Source organism: Schistocerca nitens, chromosome 2 (genome assembly GCF_023898315.1).
Source record: "Schistocerca nitens isolate TAMUIC-IGC-003100 chromosome 2, iqSchNite1.1, whole genome shotgun sequence".
Lineage (NCBI taxonomy): Eukaryota > Metazoa > Arthropoda > Insecta > Orthoptera > Acrididae > Schistocerca > Schistocerca nitens.
The window spans coordinates 396,679,519-396,701,711 of record NC_064615.1 but is presented as its reverse complement, the minus strand read 5'-3'; the positions used below and the strand labels follow the sequence as shown (position 1 = coordinate 396,701,711).

Below are 22,193 nucleotides of genomic sequence, written 5' to 3'. Positions count from 1 at the left end.
AGGTGTCTGGTGTGTTCTTTTACGTATTTTACGGTAAAGCACACATTCTTTGAAAAGCAAATGTGTTGTAGCAACAAATAAAAAAAATATTGGGAACATCTAAGCATTATCCTGTGGATAATGGAACAAATTCAGGTCCTGTCACTGTCAACAGGTTGTTGAGTTACCATTTGTTTGGATGAATGATGTTATTATTACATATGTGCTAGTATAACCAGTGACTGTGGTTATTTGCTAAAACTGCTAGCAATTGAAATTGGATCCATTACTTAAAGGCAGGGGAGTTTTGTTCCAGAATATGACCGTGATTGGGATAAATACACAGCAGAAAATAAGAAAGTGCCAGGATTAGCAGGTACAACAAACTAACATAATAAGAAGTCAGGCTTGTGGAAAATTCCATGGTGGTTGTTATTTAAACAATTAGGTTTATGCAGAAAGGATAACACTGTGTACTGTACAAACAGGTACTGCATATTAGAGTGATGAGAATTGTTAACAGAAATTTTAATTATAAATTGAACAAAGGGTCTGCTCACATCACAAGCAAGGTAATTAGCACAACAATCAATGCAATTAACATTAGCCTGTCATTGACATGAAGAACACACTTGAATACACTGCAAGACTGTACCAAAGACCAAAGTATTGATAAGAGTTGGAAAGAGTAAGGGTAGACATAGGAAGAATGAGAACTGGTATGGAACACTGAAATCCTGAAATTGGGTTTTTACCTGGCTTTGCTGCAAAGTCTGGTGAGAAGGCAGTAGCATCTGGCGTCACAGCAGCTACAGTGGTGATGAGTTACTAAAATTATTACAACATGGTTGGTTAAATTGATGCTCCTTAAAACATAACTTCGTGTGCAGAAGAATCCTCTATTTCCTCTGCTTGCCATCAGTGGCTAAACATGTGCATCAGTCTGCATCAAAAACCAGACCAAAATGGACACCGTAGCTATAGGCTGTTGTGTTAATGATCATCTGTGTCCTACACAGGACAACTCATCTCCAAAAAGACTTAATATGAACAAAGTGGGGGCACAGAGTGAGGAGGAGGAGGTGACTTGTACTCAGTTTTATTATCAAGGATTCCAAAACATAGGAGACTGAGGTCTGCACACCACCAACCACTGAGTGCCAATGGTGCCAGCAACTACTGCCACCTGCCACCTGCCGACTCTGGAAGGGACTGTTAGAACAGAATGTGGTTGCCACCCACTGTACTTGTGAAGGGAAGCTGCAAGGAAGTAGCTGGGTTCAAACAAGCAATGGAAGCTTCTCATTAGTCACCATCTTGGGAATGTTAATTAATTAAATGAATGAATGAATGAATAAATGAATGATGCTATCAGACTGAAACTTTGAATACAGTGACTTCTGTTCATGGAGATGGTATTGGTAGCTCTCCTTGCTCAGTCCAGTGAAATTAAACATGAAAAATTTACCCATAAATTTTTTATTAATCTAAAGTAATTAGCATATGAAAATTTAAATTACATGATTACCTTCCTTTAATTATTACTAATTAAATGATGCTGTTATTTAAGGGAAAGTTTTGGTATTTGAATTGGTACACCTTGACCTGAGTGGAAGATGTACTTCGATTATTTTATGTTGGCATCTGCTCGCAGTAGCATGTGTTGATGTAGATGGTACACTTGTTATGCCAGAAGTGATTTGTCAACCATGGTAGTAGGTGAGAGACCCCTTCTCTCATTGTAATGACAGATGGAATTGTCCTTGATGACATCATAAATGTAAGCTCACCATATAGATTATTAGCCACCCATTTAAAGAGCACACTGGTCACTTTGGAGCATTGTAGATGACATGGAATGTATCAATGAGTCTTGTAATCCTCTCTTACTGACATAGGTCATGGCAGACATATTAAATCAGTATGATAGGTCGGCTCAATAGAGCAGCAGAAGAGCTATTATGTTTTGTCTTACCATGACAACAGAATATATAAAGTTGCCTAATGTATCAATGTATCAACCCAGTGTGTCCAACATGTCTATCAACCTGACAAGGAATGCTGCCCTCACTGAATGCAGGGCCACCTTGACCAGTTTCTCTGTGGATAATATGAAGAAAACTGTATGAAATGGACCTCTAGAGTTGAGTACTTCCCAAAGGCCATTGATCATAGTGGCAGACAGTGCTGTAAGTCTTGAGTGGGTCAAGGAACACAGGTACTAGACAGTAGCTGACTGGAGGCATGTAATATGTAGTTTGATGAACAGTGATTTTGCCTCTTTTTCTAATGATGCAAGGTCTTTTGTGGCCTGCTGACCCAATAAGGTATTTAGCCTGCGTTGTGTGGAGGATGTAGTTCAGTTCAGTTGTGGTTCTGTGATGTTTTTCATACTGTAATTTGAGCCCTGTCATTCCGTTTAGTGTGAATGAATGCCAATCATGATTATTTTCAGTATTGTTGGTGCCCAGGTGTGGTTCCTTCTTCTTCTTCTTCTTCTTCTTCTTCTTTTCCTTCATGATGAGATTACTGTGGACACTACTACTTTCCAGGACCTTAACAGCCATGTTTAGAGGGCTCCATGCTTGCTTTCCTGGTTTGATGGATGCTCAAGAACCAGATCATGCCTTGACTGGCATGCTAAATCACCCAGCTTTAATCCTGCTGCTCATGTTTGAGACTGTGTGAATCTGCAGGTGAAACAAAGTCAACATAACCACAATTTGGTAGCTCTAAAAGATATAACCAATACTGAGTGTCAGGGTGAGGGGGTAGGGTGTCATATGTTTTGTTCTGTGTGCTTGTCAGTGGGTTGCTGGCCACTCAACATCTCGGTTTACCAGCGAGGATAAATGCACACACACATTGGGCAACTAGATGAGGGATCGGTGATTCTTGAGTGAAGTTTGATAAGAACTATAACTCTTGTGTGTGCAAGCCCTGTTCTGTTAACTGTTTGTTCTGCCCTCTTCTGATCTCCCAGGACCACTTTTTTTGCTATTGGTCAAAAGTAATATCTTATTCCACCCTGTGTTGATGATACTGTTTGTTCACACTTCTTACTTTCATGCAGTTTATAGACAGTTCTCTTCAATTACCATAGTTCTTTAATGCACCCCATAGCTTCTGGTGTTGTTTGCATAACAAAAAGCAGCTATAAAGGGATGGAGGAGTGTAGTATATGTGACTTTCCATGCTTTCCTGATGGATCTGTCGCAGATAGCTTCTCGGGTTTGCCACTGGATCACATTGTGTAACTTTCACAATATTTCAATCAATGCAACTGTTAGACATCATCAGGTGGTGGTAGCTGCTGCTGTCACTGTTGCAAGTTGTGACTGATGATAATCGCATGGCGGTGTTGAAATTTATCATACCAGTAGCAGGCAATACACGTGCGTGGGAAGACACTCGTAGTTGGAGGAAAGTGGCGCTCCTGGTGCCCCCTTCTGGGAGCTGTGGAAATGCCATCGGTGCATGCACTATGCCAGATGATCCTGCAGTTAAAGGCTGAAGTAAATCTCAGTAGCGCGTTGCGTCACATGATGAATCTGAAGGTTTTGTTTCCCCTGTTTTGATTTAATGGCAGCCAGTGCTGGATTCCAGGCAGCACTTAGTTGAAAACCTGCATCCCTGTTGATAAGATTGTCCACCGTACAGATGTGTATGGCCTCCTTAACAACACAGTCCCAGAAAGGTGACACTGGGGATAAAATTTCCATCTGCTCGTAAAGCGTACAATGTCCCGTGTCCAGGCAATGCCCCGCTACCGCTGATTTATCAGGTTGCCCCAGGTGTGTATGATGATGGTGCTAGATGCAACATTCTTGCATGGTTTGGCATGTCTGTCCAATATAAAATTTTCCACATTGGCATGGGATTTTGTACATGCCACATTTCCTAAGACCAAGGTTATCTTTGACCGAGCACAATAAATTACTCAATTTTTCTGGTGTCTGAAAAACACACTTGATGTCGTGCTTTTTGTGGATCCTTTCTATTCTTGAAGACATGCGGCCAAAATAGGGCAAGACTGCTGTTGCAGTGGGTGCCTCTGCTAATTCATTTACATCTATGCTTCGAGTTTGCTTAGAATGGAATGCATGGCCTGTCTGCCAGTCAGAATAGGCATTCTGTTGGAATACCATTCTCAGGTGTTGTAGCTCACTAGGTAGACTGTCGGCATCTTAGACTACATGTGTTCTATGCACCAAAGAGCATAGGACACTACCGTGTTGCGCAGGATGACGACAACTTGTGGACTGCAAATATAGCTCTGTGTGAGTTGATTTACAATAGACACTGTGTACCAGTGTACTGTCAGCTTTTCTTCTGACTATGACATCCAGAAATGGTAAGACGGCATCCTTTTCCGTGTCCATTGTGACCTGCATATTGGGATGGAGTGAGTTCAGATGGCAGAGAAACACAGGCAATGTCTCTATTCCGTGGGGCCACACCACAGAAGTATTGTCTAATACCACCAGAAACAGGAAAGTTTGAAGCTTGCCGACTGCAGTGCTTTTTCCTCAGTCTTCCATACAATAGTTGGCCACCATGGCGACACCATCCACTTGTTCAAAATACTGGTCACGAATCAGATATAAGTTGAGGTAAGCACATGTTTAGATAATGCCTCAAAGATATAACATCAAAACTAACGAAAATAGACGATGCTTGTAGCTGAGGTGCCTTCAGGTGTCCTATGAAGTCCTCTGAATTCTAGATATGGTGATCACACTTGCCTACGAGAGATCCCAACAGCGTAGTGAGATGTTTGGTCCAAAAGTAAGTAGGAGCTTCAATGTTGCTCACTACTGGGCGAAGAGGAGTCCCATCCTTATGTATTGTAGGTAGGCCTTACAGTCTTAGAGGAACTGCAGACTGTTGGCATAGGCTTTTAGTCAGTTTAGAAGGAATGGAACTATTCTTGGGAAGATATAATGTTTTTCTCTGCATTTTGTCAGTCGGATCCTCTCTCAGCTTGAGATAGGCAGGATCATCGAGCAGTGCCTCCATCTTGCTCTTGTAGTCAACTTGTGAGAGGAGGACAGTGGCATTCCCCTTGTTGGCAGGTAAAATGACGAGTTCTTTGTCCGTTCTCAAGTCTCGCAGAGCCTTTCTTTCTGCGGAGCTGATGTTGAAGTTGCTCGGTGGGGCTCATGTTAAAATTCGGCAGGTGTCCCTCCTAATCTCTTCTGCAATGTCACTGGGAAGCTTCAAAATTGCCTGTTCTATGTCAGCTGTGACATCTCGGATTGGAGCTGTCCATGGTATTGGTGCATAGTTCAAACCTTTCTCGAGCACTGCAACAGCTGCGTTGTCCAGAACTCCATCTGCGAGATTAAACACGGTGCGTTGACATGGTGCATTCCCTTCTTGTTGTTGGACCTAGAGACAAGAATACTTTGAAATTTGGTGGACCTTGGCTTGTTGTTTTGACCAGTCAGCTAGCACCTAGGATAATGCTGAGAGTTTTGCAGAGACCTTCAGATACAGCAATAGCAATTTTGTGGACACCATGTACAGTTCTCGTCTTATGAAGTGTGCCTTATCTCTCACTAGGGCTGCACTCTTCCGTCGTTTACTTCTAACAGCAGCCGCAGATTCAATATGGAGGTTAAATGTAGCAAATGTTGGGACAGTTTGCTTGTCATGGCGTCTCAATAAAAACACCATAGTGTGCAGCAGTCTACCTCTCTTATTATGTAACTTGTCAAACTCGCTCACGTCATTGGCCATCTCCTCCTAGCTGCTGCTGTCACTGCTGCAAGGCGCGACTAATGATAATCACGTGGCGATGTCGAAATTTATCATGCTGTGAGCAGGCAGTTCCTGTGTGCAGGAAGATGCTCTTAGCTGGAGGAAAGCGACTCTCCTGGTGCCCCCTGATGGGAGCTGTGGAAAGGCCATCCGTGCGTGTGGTAGGGGCAATTACACGCCTGGGGCAACCTGATAATTCGGCAGTAGTGGAGCATTGCCTGGATATGGGACATGGTATGCTTTACGAACAGACGAAAATTTTATGCCCATCATCATCATTCTGGGTCTGGGTTGTTGAGGAGGCCATACATATTTATACGGCATACAATCTTATCAACAGGGATGCAGGTTTTCAAGTAAGAGCCTCCTGGTATCCAGCACTGGCTGCCATTAAATCAAAACAGGGAAAATAAGAACTTCAGATTCATCACTTGAAGCAACGCGCTACTGAGATTTAGTTCAGCCTTTAATTACAGGACCATCTGGCAGCACAGTCATTGCCCATAGTGCATGTGCGGGTGGCCTTTCTGTGGCTCCCAGCAGGGGGCACCAGGAGTGCTGCTTTCCTTCAACTAAGAGCGTTTTCCTGCATTCGTGTATTGCCTGCTCTCGGCATGACAAATTTTGAAACTGCCATGTGGTTATCATCAGTCGCGTCTTGCAGCAATGACAGCACAAGCTACCACCACCTGATAATGTCAAGCAGTTGCATCGATGAAATACTGTGCGAGTTACACAATATGATCCAGCGGCAAACCTGAGAAGTGTATTTGCAATGCTGTATATGTTCACGACTTTTATTGGGTTCAAGAATGGGAAGTCTTGGAATTTGGCAGATACTGACACACACACACACACACACACACACACACACACACACACACACACACACACACACACACACACACAGAGAGAGAGAGAGAGAGAGAGAGAGAGAGAGAGAGAGAGAGAGACTTTTACTAACCAACAAAATATGCCTTTTCAGTGTTGTGTTAATATAATAATACAATGACAATGACTACTGCTACCATCACCACCACCTCCATCACAATACCAGCTTTTGTGCATGTCCCATAATGTGAGCCACTTCTATTATTATATTTGAAAATCCTTGTGTTGCCACTCAGATCAATGCCTCTTGGATACTCATAGAACAGATGAGTAACTCTAAAATACATTGCTACTGCTGCTATTCATGACGATGATGATGATGATGATGATGATGATGATAATAATAATAACAATGACTAGCTGATCAGATTCGTGTAATAATCAAAAATAACAAGATACCCCAGTCAGAATTAGAAAACATCAAACAAGTACAACAAATACTGGAACAAAATAATGTGCACTCAGAAGAAGAAGAAAATACAGTAATGGACTCAAACATCCTAGAGCAAACAAACAAAGAACAACACGCATCAATTAAACAATCAGAGGAAAATGAAATCTTAAGACAGCCACCAGAACAAGCACAAATAGAACATGAAGTGACACACATGTTAGATATAGAAGAAAAATTTCAGCTAACATATATAGAATACAAAGACACAAATATAGGCCCGCGGTATTCCTGCCTGTCGTAAGAGGCGACTAAAAGGAGTCTCAAATGTTTCGGCCTTATGTGATGGTCCCCTCTCGGGTTTGACCTCCATCTTTCTAAATTATTCCGAAGAGCGAGCCAATTGGGGAAGGGCGCCTTACATGGTGCACTGTATCCGTCGTGCATTGAGACCTTTAGCCAACTTTTTCGTCATTGCAATGGTGTCCCGCTCGTTTTCCGTCTCTTGGGCAGGGATACGTCACCGGGTGCGATTACCACGCTGCACTCTGCAGTGTTGCTTTTAACTGCGACGACGACCTTGGACATTTTTGCACCTAAGATCCAGCACGGTAGCCAGTCCATTGTGGTGGGGCCGCCATGTACCCTCTTGGTTGTAGCCCCCTGACAACACAGGGATCGCTCTACTGATGCCTGCGCCGTTAACTCCCCACGTATGCCAAGGAGTAGATGCCCGTCTCCCTGGGGCATCAGGACTCCTGGCAATGGAGATCCTGCCAGGTGGCTATTGCTGCGGCTGGGTGGCGCCCATGGGGAGGGCCCTTGGTCAGAGTAGGTGGCATCAGGGCGGATGACCTGCAATGAAGCGTGGTACATCATCTCTCGCTGGCGGCCAGCCGCCAGCAGTCTCTAAGCGTTCTCGGGCTCAATTTAATGCTCAAAAGTACGATCCAAAAACGTTCCCCTCTCTGGCCATGCCGTGGGAGGAGCGTAAGTCTCAGGATGGAGGTAATAGTTATTCGCCCCGATTCTTAGTCTGCACGAGAGCTGATGGGGAGTCTTTTCTATCCACAAAGCCTCAGTTCTTCGTCGAGCATTTAGAGGACAAGTTTGGGGAGGTAGAGGGCTTGTCCAAAATGCGCTCTGGGTCAGTACTGATACAAATGGCATCCTCCGCCCAGTCACGCAGGTTACTTGCTTGTGACAAGTTGGGGGATGTTCACGTTACCATTACACCACATAAGAGTTTAAATATGGTCAAGGGAGTTATTTTCCATAGGGACCTACTTTTGCAGTCTCACGACGAGCTGCGCGCCAACTTAGAGCGTAGAGGTGTTCATTTCGTCCGGCGCGTTCATCGGGGTCCAAAGGACAATCAAGTTGCTACCGGTGCCTTCATCTTGGCCTTCGAGGGTGATACATTACCGGAGAAGGTCAAGGTGATGGTCTACCGTTGTGACGTCAAGCCCTACATCCCTCCCCCGATGCGGTGCTTTAAGTGCTGGAAGTTTGGGCATATGTCCTCTCGCTGTACTTCTAGCCTCACATGTCCAGATTGTGGACGCCCATCTCATCCCGATACTCCATGTGCCCCGCCTCCCATCTGTGTCAACTGCGGAGAGCATCATTCCCCTTGCTCGCCTGACGGCAAAGTCTTTCAGAAAGAGCGCAAAATCATGGAATATAAGACCCTGGACCGGCTGACCTATACTGAGGCCAAAAGGAAATATGCAGCTGCTACAACAACTGTGCTAGCGCCATCAGTTTCGAGACTTCCAGCCAGCTCGATAAGCAGTAAGACTCCTCCTGCCCCCTTGCACGTGGGGGGCTCTACCCAACCGGTTGCTCCTGCACCACCTACCTCAGGAGCAACCTCCTCCCACCCGTCGGGGATGTTCGTCCTCGCTTCTCAGCCGGAGAAGCGTCTAACTTCTTCGGCTACTCTCGCCCGTAAGAGTTCCCTTGGGACCCTCCCTTCCCAGGGTTCCACCAGCGGGAAGGATGACGGCCAACAGTGGCATAAGTCCTCACCAGCGGCCGGGCGTAGGGCTTCACGATCCTCCTCTGTCCCTGAGACTGAATCGGTGAAGCCTTCCCAGCCGGTGAAACCCAAGGTTCAGCGAGAGAAGTCCAAGAGAAAGACCTCTAAGGCCAAAGAACTTGCGGTGGCACGAACCCCACCGCACCTTTCGCACTCTGCGTCTGAGGATGAAGTCGAGATTCTAGAGTCCGCTGAGGACCTTGATCTCGCTGGGCCCTCAGACGCCATGGATGCCTCTCATACGGGTACTGAATCGGTGGCAGTGAGTGAACAAGCGGCGTAAATTGCCTTCCCAGTCCTTTCACGCCTTTCTCAGCCATGGACAATATCATCCTCCAGTGGAACTGCGGCGGTTTTTTCCACCATCTAGCTGAGCTCCAACAACTCATCAGCCTTCACCCTTTCTTCTGCATTGCTCTTCAGGAAACTTGGTTTCCAGCAATGCGAACCCCCGCTCTCTGTGGCTATCGGGGTTATTATAAGAACCGGGCAGCATATGAAAGGGTGTCTGGTGGCGTCTGCCTCTATGTCCTTCACACTCTGCACAGCGAGTCTGTCCCTCTCCAAACACCTTTAGAGGCTGTCGCTGTTCGGGTGTGGTCGCCACAGGCTGTTACCGTCTGCAGTCTTTACCTTCCACCGGATGGTGATGTCTCGCAGCATGTCCTGGCTGCACTGATAGCCCAATTGCCGCCACCTTTCTTGCTATTGGGCGACTTAAACGCCCATAACCCTCTGTGGGGTGGGTCAGTGGTAACAGGTCGAGGCGCCATCGTTGAGCATTTATTGTCGCAGCTCGATCTCTCGATTTTAAATGATGGTGCCTTCACACACTTCAGTGTGGCGCATGGCACATACTCCGCCATTGACCTTTCAATCTGTAGCCATAGCCTCTTACCGTCTGTCGAATGGAATGTGCATGATGACCTGTGTGGTAGTGACCACTTTCCGATCTTTCTGTCACTACCACAGCATCACTCTTCTGGGCGCCCTAGCAGATGGGCTATGAATAAGGCTGACTGGGACTTGTTCTCCTCCACTGCCGCTCTTGAGCCTCTCTGTAATGACGACATTGATGCGGTGGTTCAATCGGTCACCACCGGCATCGTTACTGCCGCCGAATCTGCCATTCCCCGCTCCTCTGGGTCCCCTCGGCGGCGGACTGTGCCTTGGTGGTCACCTGAGATCGCTGCAGCGATTACAGATCGCCGGCGGGTGCTACAGCGTCACAAGCGACATCCCTGCATTGAACACCTGATCACCTTCAAACGGCTGCGTGCGCGGGCCCGCCGCCTTATCCGCCAAAGCAAGCAGGAGTGCTGGGAGCGGTACGTGTCCACCATTGGCCTCCATGTCACTCCATCGCAGGTCTGGGCCAAGATTCGACGCGTCTACGGCTATCGGCCACCTGTCAGTGTCCCTGCGCTCTCACTGAATGGAGCAGTTTGTACCGACTCAGACGTCATTGCACACCACTTAGCAGAGCATTTTGCTATGAGTTCCGCTTCTGCGAATTACTCTCAGGCCTTCCGCTCCATTAAAGAGCAGATGGAACGTCGGAGCCTTTCGTTTCGCACCCACCATCCAGAATCGTACAATGTTCCATTCAGTGAGTGGGAATTTCGCAGTGCCCTTGCCGCTTGTCCTGATACCGCTCCTGGACCAGATAGCATCCACTGCCAGATGCTGAAACACCTCTCAGTGGACTGCCAGCGACGGCTCCTCGACCTTTACAACCATATTTGGGTCGAGGGTGAGTTTCCGTCGCAGTGGCGGGCAAGTTTCGTTATCCCCATTCTGAAACCAGGCAAGAACCCTTTGGAGGTGGACAGCTACCGCCCCATTAGCCTCACCAACGTTCTTTGCAAGCTTCTCGAACGGATGGTGAGCCGGCGCTTGACTTGGGTACTGGAGTCTCAGGGCCTTCTGGCTCCATCTCAGGGTGGGTTCCGTAAAGGCCGCTCCGCCTCCAACAATCTGGTGAGCCTGGAGTCGGCCATCCGTACTGCCTTTGCCCGCCGTCAGCACCTGGTCGCTGTCTCTTTCGACATGCGGAAGGCGTACGATACGACATGGCGTCATCACATCCTTTCTACGCTTCATGGATGGGGTCTTCGGGGCCCTCTGCCGATCTTTATCAGAAATTTTCTGTCGTATCGTACCTTCCATGTGCAAGTCGCAGCCTCATATAGTTCCACCCACGTCCAGGAGAACGGTGTGCCACAGGGTTCTGTTTTAAGTGTCTGCCTGTTTTTAATAGCCATTAACGGGCTTGCTGCGGCTGTGGGAAATTCTGTCTCTGCTTCCCTGTATGCTGACGACTTCTGCCTTTATTACAGCTCTACTGGCATTGCAGCTGTTGAACGTCAGCTACAGGGTGCTATCCGCAAGGCGCAGTCTTGGGCTGTAGCTCTTGGGTTCCAGTTTTCGGCAGCCAAGACCTGCGTAATGCATTTCTGCCGGCGACGCACTGTCCACCTGGAGCCGTGGCTTTATCTTGCCGGCGAACTTCTTTCAGTGGTGGAATCTCACAGGTTTTTGGGGGTGGTTTTCGATGCCCGGTTGACTTGGCTGCCTCATATCCGGCAGCTTAAACAGGCGTGTTGGCGGCATCTAAACGCTCAGAGATGCTTGAGCCACACCCGCTGGGGCACCGACCGATTTACCCTGTTGCGGCTCTACCAGGCGTTAATCCAGTCCCGTCTGGATTATGGGAGCCTGGCTTATGGCTCAGCATCCCCCTCTGCGTTGCGGGTGCTGGACCCAATACTACACAGCGGGATCCGACTTGCCACTGGTGCCTTCCGCACCAGCCCTGTGGACAGCATCCTTTTTGAGGCAGGTGTCCCTCCACTGCGGTTACGACGCCAACAATTACTGGCTGCTTATGCTGCCCATGTTTTTAGCTTGCCCGGGCATCCAAATTACCGTGTCCTGTTCCCGCAGTCAGTCGTCCATCTGCCAGACCGTCGGCCCCGGTCGGGTTGTCCGATCGCCGTACGCGTCAAGGAGCTTCTCTGTGGGCTTGGGTTTTTCCCTGTTCCACCTCCTTTCCAGGCGCCTCTGCGTACACCCCCGTGGTGTGTTCCTCGCCCTTGCCTTCGGCTCAACTTGGCACAGGGCTCGAAGGACTCGGTCCCTCCAGAGGCCTTCCGCCGCCGCTTTTATTCCATCCTGGCCACGTATCAGGGCTCTGGAATTGTTTACACCGATGGTTCGATGGTTGCTGGTCGTGTCGGGTATGCGCTAACTCTAGGGGACCATTCCGAACAACGTTCCTTGCCGGATGGCTGCAGCGTTTACACTGCTGAGCTGGTCGCCATCTTTCGTGCCCTAGAGTATATCCGCTCCTGCTCAGATGAGTCCTTCGTTATCTGTAGCGATTCCCTGAGCGGTTTACGAGCTCTCGACCAGTGTTTTCCTCGTTCTCGTCTGGTGATGGCTATCCATGAGTCCCTGCATACTCTTGCGCGTTGCGGCCACTCTGTGGTCTTTGTGTGGACCCCCGGTCGTGTCGGTATCCCGGGCAATGAACATGTTGACCGCCTGGCGAAAGAGGCCACGAGACAACCGTCTCTGGATGTTGGCCTCCCAGAGACTGATTTGCGGGCAGTCCTCCGCCGAAAAGTTTTTGCGCTTTGGGACTCTGAATGGCGCGATCGGATCCCGCCCAATAAACTCCGTGCCATTAAGGAGACGACGACTGTGTGGCGGTCATCCATGCGAGCCAACCGCAGGGACTCGGTCATCCTTTGCCGGCTCCGCATTGGCCACTCCCGGCTGACACACAGTTATTTACTGCGCCGGGAGGACCCTCATCTATGTTGCTGCGGGCGGCTTTGACAGTGGCCCACATTTTGTTGGCCTGCCCCCTTTTAGCTGTGGTCAGGCAGACATTTGCACTGCCTGATACGCTCCCTGCCCTTTTATCTGATGACTCTGTTATGGCTGCCTTAGTTTTACGTTTTATTAGGGCAGGGAGTTTTTATTCTTTAATCTGAGTGTTTCTGTTTTATTTTATTGTTTTGTGTTGATTCTGGCCTTTTGCCTACGGTTTTAAACTAAGTTTTTAATGTGTTTTCGGTGGTTAGCTTTTCCCTTTTTTTTGTTCCTATGGTCGGCCAACCACCGTCACACTCAGTGTGATTTTATTTCGTTTTGTCTGGTCCTTGTCTATGTTTCTTTTGTTCTGTGTCGTCTGTCTCCTCTCCTATTCTGTTGAACATTTTTTATTCTCTGTGGGTATTTTTAGTATTTTGGAAAAAGGGACCGATGACCTCTGCGGTTTGGTCCCTTTAATCCTTAAACCAAGACCATTCTTGCATAGACCACCAAATAACCCACAAGTTCAAACAACAATAACAACTATCAACACAATCATACACAACAAAATAAATGAAAATACAACTATGGAAGAGTTAAAACTACTGGTTTATGTAGGAGCACTCACTACACTAAATATACACACTAGGCAGAGATCAGAACCAACCAAGACACAGAAGAAACCCACAAAACCAGCATGGCAACACAGGCTACAGATCAGAATAGAAAAACTGAGAAAAGACATCGGACAGCTAACACAATTTATAAGAAATGAAATATCAGACAAAAAACGAAAAAGGTTAGGTAAAATCTCACAACACGAAGCGATAGAGCAATTAGATGAAAAGAAGCAGAAATTACAAGCTTTGGCCAAATGACTCAGAAGATACAAAAAAGTGAAAATAGAAGGAAACAAAACCAAAAATTCAACACAAACCAAAAGAAATTTTACCAGACAATAGATAACACACACATTAAAATACAAAATCCACCAAACATAACAGACATGGAACACTTCTGGAGCAACATATGGTCAAACCCGGTACAACATAAGACATGCACAGTGGATACAAGCAGAAACAGACACATACAAGATGATACCACAAATGCCTGAAGTGATAATTTTGCAACATAGTCTCCCGAGCAATTAATTCTACGCACAATTGGAAAGCCCCTGGAAAAGATAAAATAGCAAATTTCTGGCTAAAGAAGTTCACCTCAACACATTCACATCTAACTAAATTATTTAACAATTACATTGCAGACCCATACACAGTCCCTGATACACTTACACAAGGAATAACTTATCTGAAACCTAAAGATCAAGCAGACACAGCAAACCCAGCAAAATATCGCCCCATAACATGCCTACCAACAATATACAAAATATTAACTTCAGTCATTACACAGAAATTATTGACACATACAACACAGAACAAAATTATAAATGAAGAACAAAAAGGCACTTGCAAAGGAGCACGAGGATGTAAAGAGCAACTGATAATAGATGCAGAGGTGACATATCAAGCTAAAACTAAACAAAGGTCGCTACACTACGCATACATTGATTACCAAAAAGCTTTTGATAGTGTACCCCACTCATGGTTGCTACAGATATTGGAAATATACAAAGTACATCCTAAATTGATACAGTTCCTAAACATAGTAATGAAAAATTGGAAAACCACACTTAATATCCAAACAAATTCAAATAATATCACATCACAGCCAATACAGATTAAGCGTGGAATATACCAAGGAGACTCATTAAGTCCTTTCTGGTTCTGCCTTGCTCTGAACCCACTATCCAACATGCTAAATAATACAAATTATGGATACAATATTACTGGAACATACCCACACAAAATCACATATTTGCTATACATGGATGATCTAAAACTACTGGCAGCAACAAATCAACAACTCAACCAATTACTAAAGATAACAGAAGTATTCAGCAATGATATAAATATGGCTTTTGGAACAGACAAATGTAAGAAAAATAGCATAGTCAAGGGAAAACACACTAAACAAGAAGATTACATATTGGATAACCACAGTGACTGCATAGAAGCGATGGAAAAAACAGATGCATATAAATATCTATGATACAGACAAAAAATAGGAATAGATAATACAAATATTAAAGAAGAACTAAAAGAAAAAAGAACTGAAAACAGAATTGACAGCAAGAAACAAGACTAAAGCTATAAATACTTATACTATACCAATATTGACCTACTCATTTGGAGTAGTGAAATGGAGTAACGCAGACCTGGAAGCACTCAATACACTTCCACGATCACAATGCCACAAATATAGAATACATCACATACATTCAGCAACTGAAAGATTCACATTAAGCAGGAAGGAGGAAGGGGATTTATCGACATAAAAAACCTACATTATGGACAGGTAGGCAATTTAAGAAAATTCTTTATAGAACGAGCAGAAACTAGCAAAATACACAAAGCAATCACTCATATAAATACATCGGCTACACCACTGCAATTTCATAACCACTTCTACAACCCTTTAGATCACATAACATCAACAGATACGAAGAAAGTAAATTGGAAAAAGAAAACACTACATGGCAAGCACCTGTATCATCTAACACAGCCACACATCGATCAAGACGCATCGAACACATGGCTAAGAAAAGACAATATATACAGTGAGATGGAAGGATTCATGATTGCAATACAGGATCAAACAATAAACACCAGATATTACAGCACACTTATTATTAAAGTTCCCAATACCACAACAGATAAATGCAGACTTTGCAAACAACAAATAGAAACAGTAGATCACATCACAAGCGGATGTACAATACTAGCAAGTACAGAATATCCCAGAAGACATGACAATGTAGCAAAAATAATACATCAACAACTTGCCATGCAACATAAACTAATAAAACAACACGTTCCCACATACAAGTATGCACCACAAAATGTACTGGAGAATGATTAATACAAATTATACTGGATCAGAACCATTATAACAGATAAAACAACACCACATAACAAACCTGACATCATACTCACCAATAAAAAGAAGAAATTAACACAATTAATCAAAATATCCATACCCAATACAACAAATATACAGAAGAAAACAGGAGAAAAAATTGAAAAATATATCGAACTGGCTGAGGAAGTCAAGGACATGTGGCATCAGGATAAAGTTGACATTATACCAATTATACTATCAACTACAGGAGTCATACCACACAATATCCACCAGTACATCAATGCAATACAGCTACATCCAAACGTATATATACAACTACAGAAATCTGTAATTATTGATACATATTCAATTACCTGAAAGTTCCTAAATGCAATGTAAAATATACCATACAGTTAAAAGGAAGTCACGCTTGATCAATGTCCGCGTCACTTTCCATTTTTAGCCAGACATAACGTCTGAGACAGGAAAGAGATATTATTATTATTATTTCTTTACTTTCTCAGACTTTTTAGAAGTCTGGTTAAGAATGGAGTGACGCGGACCTTTATCAAGCGTCACTTCCTTTTTGCTGTACGGTACATGTTATATTGCATTTAGGAACTTTCGGGTAATTGAACATGTATCAATAATTACGGATTTCTGTAGTTGTATATATATGTTTGGATGTAGCTGTATTGCATTGATGTACTGGTGGATATTGTGTGGTATGACTCCTGTAGTTGATAGTATAATTGGTATAATGTCAACTTTATCCTGATGCCACATGTCCTTGACTTCCTCAGCCAGTTGGATGTATTTTTCAATTTTTTCTCCTGTTTTCTTTTGTATATTTGTTGTATTGGGTATGGATATTTCGATTAGTTGTGTTAATTTCTTCTTTTTATTGGTGAGTATGATGTCAGGTTTGTTATGTGGCGTTGTTTTATCTGTTATAATGGTTCTGTTCCAGTATAATTTGTATTCATCATTCTCCAGTACATTTTGTGGTGCATACTTGTATGTAGGAACTTGTTGTTTTAAAAGTTTATGTTGTAAGGCAAGCTGTTGATGTATTATTTTTGCGACATTGTCATGTCTTCTGGGGTATTCTGTATTTGCTAGTATTGTACATCCGCTTGTGATGTGATCTACTGTTTCTATTTGTTGTTTACAAAGTCTGCATTTATCTGTTGTGGTATTGGGATCTTTAATAATATGCTTGCTGTAATACCTGGTGTTTATTGTTTGATCCTGTATTGCAATCATGAATCCTTCTGTCTCACTGTATATATTGCCTTTTCTTAGCCATGTGTTGGATGCGTCTTGATCGATGTGTGGCTGTGTTAGATGATACGGGTGCTTGCCATGAAGTGTTTTCTTTTTCCAATTTACTTTCTTCGTATCTGTTGATGTTATGTGGTCTAAAGGGTTGTAGAGGTGGTTATGAAATTGTAGTGGTGTAGCCGATGTATTTATATGAGTGATTGCTTTGTGTATTTTGCTAGTTTCTGCTCGTTCTATAAAGAATTTTCTTAAATTGTCTACCTGTCCATAATGTAGGTTTTTTATATCGATAAATCCCCTTCCTCCTTCCTTTCTGCTTAATGTGAATCTTTCTGTTGCTGAATGTATGTGATGTATTCTATATTTGTGGCATTGTGAGCGTGTAAGTGTATTGATTGCTTCTAGGTCTGTGTTACTCCATTTCACTACTCCAAATGAGTAGGTCAATATTGGTATGGCATAAGTATTTATAGCTTTTGTCTTGTTTCTTGCTGTCAATTCTGTTTTCAGTACTTTTGTTAGTCTTTGTCTATATTTTTCTTTTAGTTCTTCTTTAATATTTGTATTATCTATTCCTATTTTTTGTCTGTATCCTAGATATTTATAGGCGTCCGTTTTTTCCATCGCTTCTATGCAGTCGCTGTGGTTATCCAATATGTAATCTTCTTGTTTAGTGTGTTTTCCCTTGACTATGCTATTTTTCTTACATTTGTCTGTTCCAAAAGCCATACTTATATCATTGCTGAATACTTCTGTTATCTTTAGTAATTGGTTGAGTTGTTGATTTGTTGCTGTGAGTAGTTTTAGATCATCCATGTATAGCAAATGTGTGATTTTGTGTGGGTATGTTCCAGTAATATTGTATCCATAATTTGTATTATTTAGCATCTTGGATAGTGGGTTCAGAGCAAGGCAGAACCAGAAAGGACTTAATGAGTCTCCTTGGTATATTCCACGCTTAATCTGTATTGGCTGTGATGTGATATTATCTGAATTTGTTTGGATATTAAGTGTGGTTTTCCAGTTTTTCATTACTATGTTTAGGAACTGTATCAATTTAGGATGTACTTTGTATATTTCCAATATTTGTAGTAACCATGAGTGGGGTACACTATCAAAAGTTTTTTGGTAATCAATGTATGCGTAGTGTAGAGACCTTTGTTTAGTTTTAGCTTGATATGTCACCTCTGCATCTATTATCAGTTGCTCTTTACATCCTCGTGCTCCTTTGCAGCAGCCTTTTTGTTCTTCATTTATAATTTTGTTCTGTGTTGTATGTGTCATTAATTTCTGTGTAATGACTGAAGTTAATATTTTGTAGATTGTTGGTAGGCATGTTATGGGGCGATATTTAGCTGGGTTTGCTGTGTCTGCTTGATCTTTAGGTTTCAGATAAGTTATTCCATGTGTAAGTGTATCAGGGAATATGTATGGGTCTGCAATGTAACTGTTAAATAATTTAGTTAGATGTGAATGTGTTGAGGTGAACTTCTTTAGCCAGAAATTTGCTATTTTATCATTTCCAGGGGCTTTCCAATTGTGCGTAGAATTAATTGCTCGGGTGACTTCATGTTGCAAAATTATCACTTCAGGCATTTGTGGTATCATCTTGTATGTATCTGTTTCTGCTTGTATCCACCGTGCATGCCTATTATGTTGTACCGGGTTTGACCATATGCTGCTCCAGAAGTGTTCCATGTCTCTTATGTTTGGTGGATTGTCTATTTTTATGTGTGTGTTATCTATTGTTTGGTAAAATTTCTTTTGGTTTGTGTTGAATGTTTGGTTTTGTTTCCTTCTATTTTCACTTTTTTTGTATCTTCTAAGTCGTTTCGCCAAAGCTTGTAATTTTTGCTTCTTTTCATCTAATTGCTCTATTGCTTCTTGTTGTGAGATTTTACCTAACCTTTTTCGTTTTTTGTCTGATATTTCATTTCTTATAAATTGTGTTAACTGTCCGATGTCTTTTCTCAGTTTTTCTATTCTGATCTGTAGCCTGTGTTGCCATGCTGGTTTTGTGGGTTTCTTCTGTGTGTTGGTTGGTTCTGATATCTGCCTAGTGTGTATATTTAGTGTAGTGAGTGCTCCTACATAAACCAGTAGTTGTAACTCTTCCATAGTTGTGTATTCATTTATTTTGTTGTGTATGATTGTGTTGATAGTTTTTATTGTTGTTTCGACTTGTGGGCTATTTGGTGGTCTATGCAAGAATGGTCTAATGTCTGTATTTGTGTCTTTGTATTCTATATATGTCAACTGAAATTTTTCTTCTATATCTAACATGTGTGTCACTTCGTGTTCTATTTGTGCTTGTGCTGGTGGCTGTCTTAAAATTTCATTTTCCTCTGATTGTTTAATTGATGCGTGTTGTTCTTTGTTTGTTTGCTCTGGGATGTTTGAGTCCATTACTGTATTTTCTTCTTCTTCTTATAATTGCACATTATTTTGTTCCAGTATTTGTTGTACTTGTTGTTTGATGTTTTCTAATTCTGACTGGGGTATCCTATTATTTTTTATTATTACACGAATCTGGTCAGCTAGACGTTGTTCTGTTAAAAATTTTAATTCTGGGTATCTGGTAATAAATGTTGTGTATACTTGTGATCTGTATCCAGTTGTGTTGGTTCCTAGGTTTGTTGCTTGGTAATAACAGAACATGAGGTGTCGATTAACTTCATTTGACCATCTCATCCTCTGTCTTTGTTTTCCTTCTAGGGTGGTTGCAGGAAGCATATCCTGCAAAACACCTCTATTTGGATTTAAATCATTTTCCAGTTGGCTAGCAGTGTCATTACCATTGTGGGCGGGCATAGGGTTCAAGCGCCGTCCCCGACCATGACGGCGCTTGTCCGAGGCTTCTTTAGTTCTGTCCTGAACCAAGTAATCACACTAAAAGGGGGGTTAGCCCTATTAGTGGTTTGTTCTTTTCGTCGCCTTTTACGACTGGCAGAACATACCGGAGGCCTATTCTTATCCCGGGCCTCCACGGGGTTTATTATTATTATTATTATTATTATTATTATTATGATGATGATGATGATGATGATGATGATGATGATGATGATGATGTTTTTCAGGCATTGAAACTGAGCAAGACAGCACTAGGTGAAACAACAGCAGGCCAAATTGTGAACCTACTTTCAAATGATGTTAATCGTTTTGATGTTGCTGTAATATTTGTCCATTATCTATGGTTGGGACCTGTAGAAACAGTAATTGTAGCATATTTTCTGTGGAATATAGTAGGAGTATCAGCACTAATAGGTGTGGCATCACTGCTGCTCTTCATACCACTGCAAGGTAAAAATTAATGATAAGTGATTAAACCAAACTTTTCTATATTTGAATAGGAGATGGGGCTTTAATGACTGAAGTATAAATTATTGACGTATTTGTAGGATACCTGGGGAAAAAAACATCTACCTACAGATTAAAAACAGCCATAAGGACAGATGAACGTGTCAGACTAATGAATGAAATAATTAGTGGAATTCAAGTTATAAAGATGTATACATGGTAAAAACCATTTTCAAAGCTTGTGTCTCAAGCCAGGAGGTAGGTTGTCATGTTCCTTACTGTCAACTATTCCCAGTTTTATTAAATAAGTAGAAAACAAGTGTTTTATAACCCATGTTTTCTTTTCAGGCATGAAATTAAATCCATAAGGGTCACATCGTACATTCGTGGTATACTGCTTTCATTCATCATGTTTACCACCAGAATATCAATATTTCTGACTATCTTAGCATATGTTTTGTTAGGATATGAGATAACAGCAGAAAAGGTAAGAAAAGAGTGTGTGTATTGCAAACATACTTATGTCTGATGAAATTTCTTTTTTTGATTTATCATCAAAATGGCAAAAATCTAGTTGAAGTTTGATTATTAAAAATGTGAATGCGGTAACTTTATGTATTGGTAATAGATGTATCAGCATCTTAAAGATCTGAGGAGTTAATCAATAAAAATTTATACTTATGATGAAGAATAAATCAGATAGATCTGATTAAAAGTTTATCAGGCTTCCAGAGCTGCAGTCCAGAATGCTTGTCAAAAGTTGGGTGTAGCTGTTTGATCTAGATTATTGAGCTCATATGAAAATAACAATAATATAATGAAAATGGTAGACTACTGTTCACCACATATAGCAGGCGTTGAGCTGCAAACAAGCACAGTGAAAAGACTGCTGGAAAAAAAAAATGAAGTCAGGGGGAGAGAAGAAAGGGGAGAGGAGAAAAGGGGAGAAGACTATAGATGCATTGATGGAATGTGTGTGTGTAGTGCTAGAGTGAGAGCAGAGAAGGGAATAGGTAAGCAAAGGACAGGGACTAGCAAAAGTTGAGGCCAATGGGGTACAAGGGACAAAGAATATGTTCAAGGGAGAGTTCCCACCTACACAGAGAAGCTGGTGTTTGTCAGAAGAATACAGATTGTGCTAGCTGTGAAGTATTCATGAAAGTGTTGGGTGACATGTTCGGCAACTAGGTGGTTCAGCTCTCTCTTGGACACAATTTGGTAGTGGCCATTCATGCAGACAGACACATTGTTAGTTGTCATGGCCTTGTAGAAAGCAGCTCAATGGTTGCAGCTTAGTGTGTTGATCACATGGCTTCTTTCACAGGGGCCCTTTCTTTGATGGGATAGGAGTACGTGTAACAGGACTGGAGTAGTCGGGAGTGCGATGATAATACAGGAGAGGTCTTGTATCTAGGCTTGTTGCAGGGATATGAACCACAAGGCAAGGGATTGGGAGCAGGGTTGGGCAAGGATACTGCGTACATCTATTTTGTGGCAAAATACCATTGAGGGAGGGATGGGAAGGATAGTGGGTAAGATATTCCTTGTTTCAGGACACGATGAGTCATTTTAAAACCTTGCAGAGAATGTGGTTCACTTCCTCCAGTCCTGGGTGGTACTGAGTCATAATCGGAGTGCTCCTCTGTGGCCAGAGTGGGTATGTGGGACGTGGTAGGTAGATGACTAGGAAGACAAGGCATAGGAGATTTCTTCCTGAACGAGACTGGAGGCTAATTTCGATCTGTGAAGGCCTCAGTGAGGCCCTTG

The 22,193-nt window shown here is 43.1% G+C and overlaps 1 pseudogene; it reads left to right on the top strand.

The window, feature by feature from the left end:
• The window catches only part of LOC126236244 (probable multidrug resistance-associated protein lethal(2)03659), a 275,573-nt pseudogene that overhangs the window by 191,495 nt on the left and 61,885 nt on the right, over positions 1-22,193 (top strand).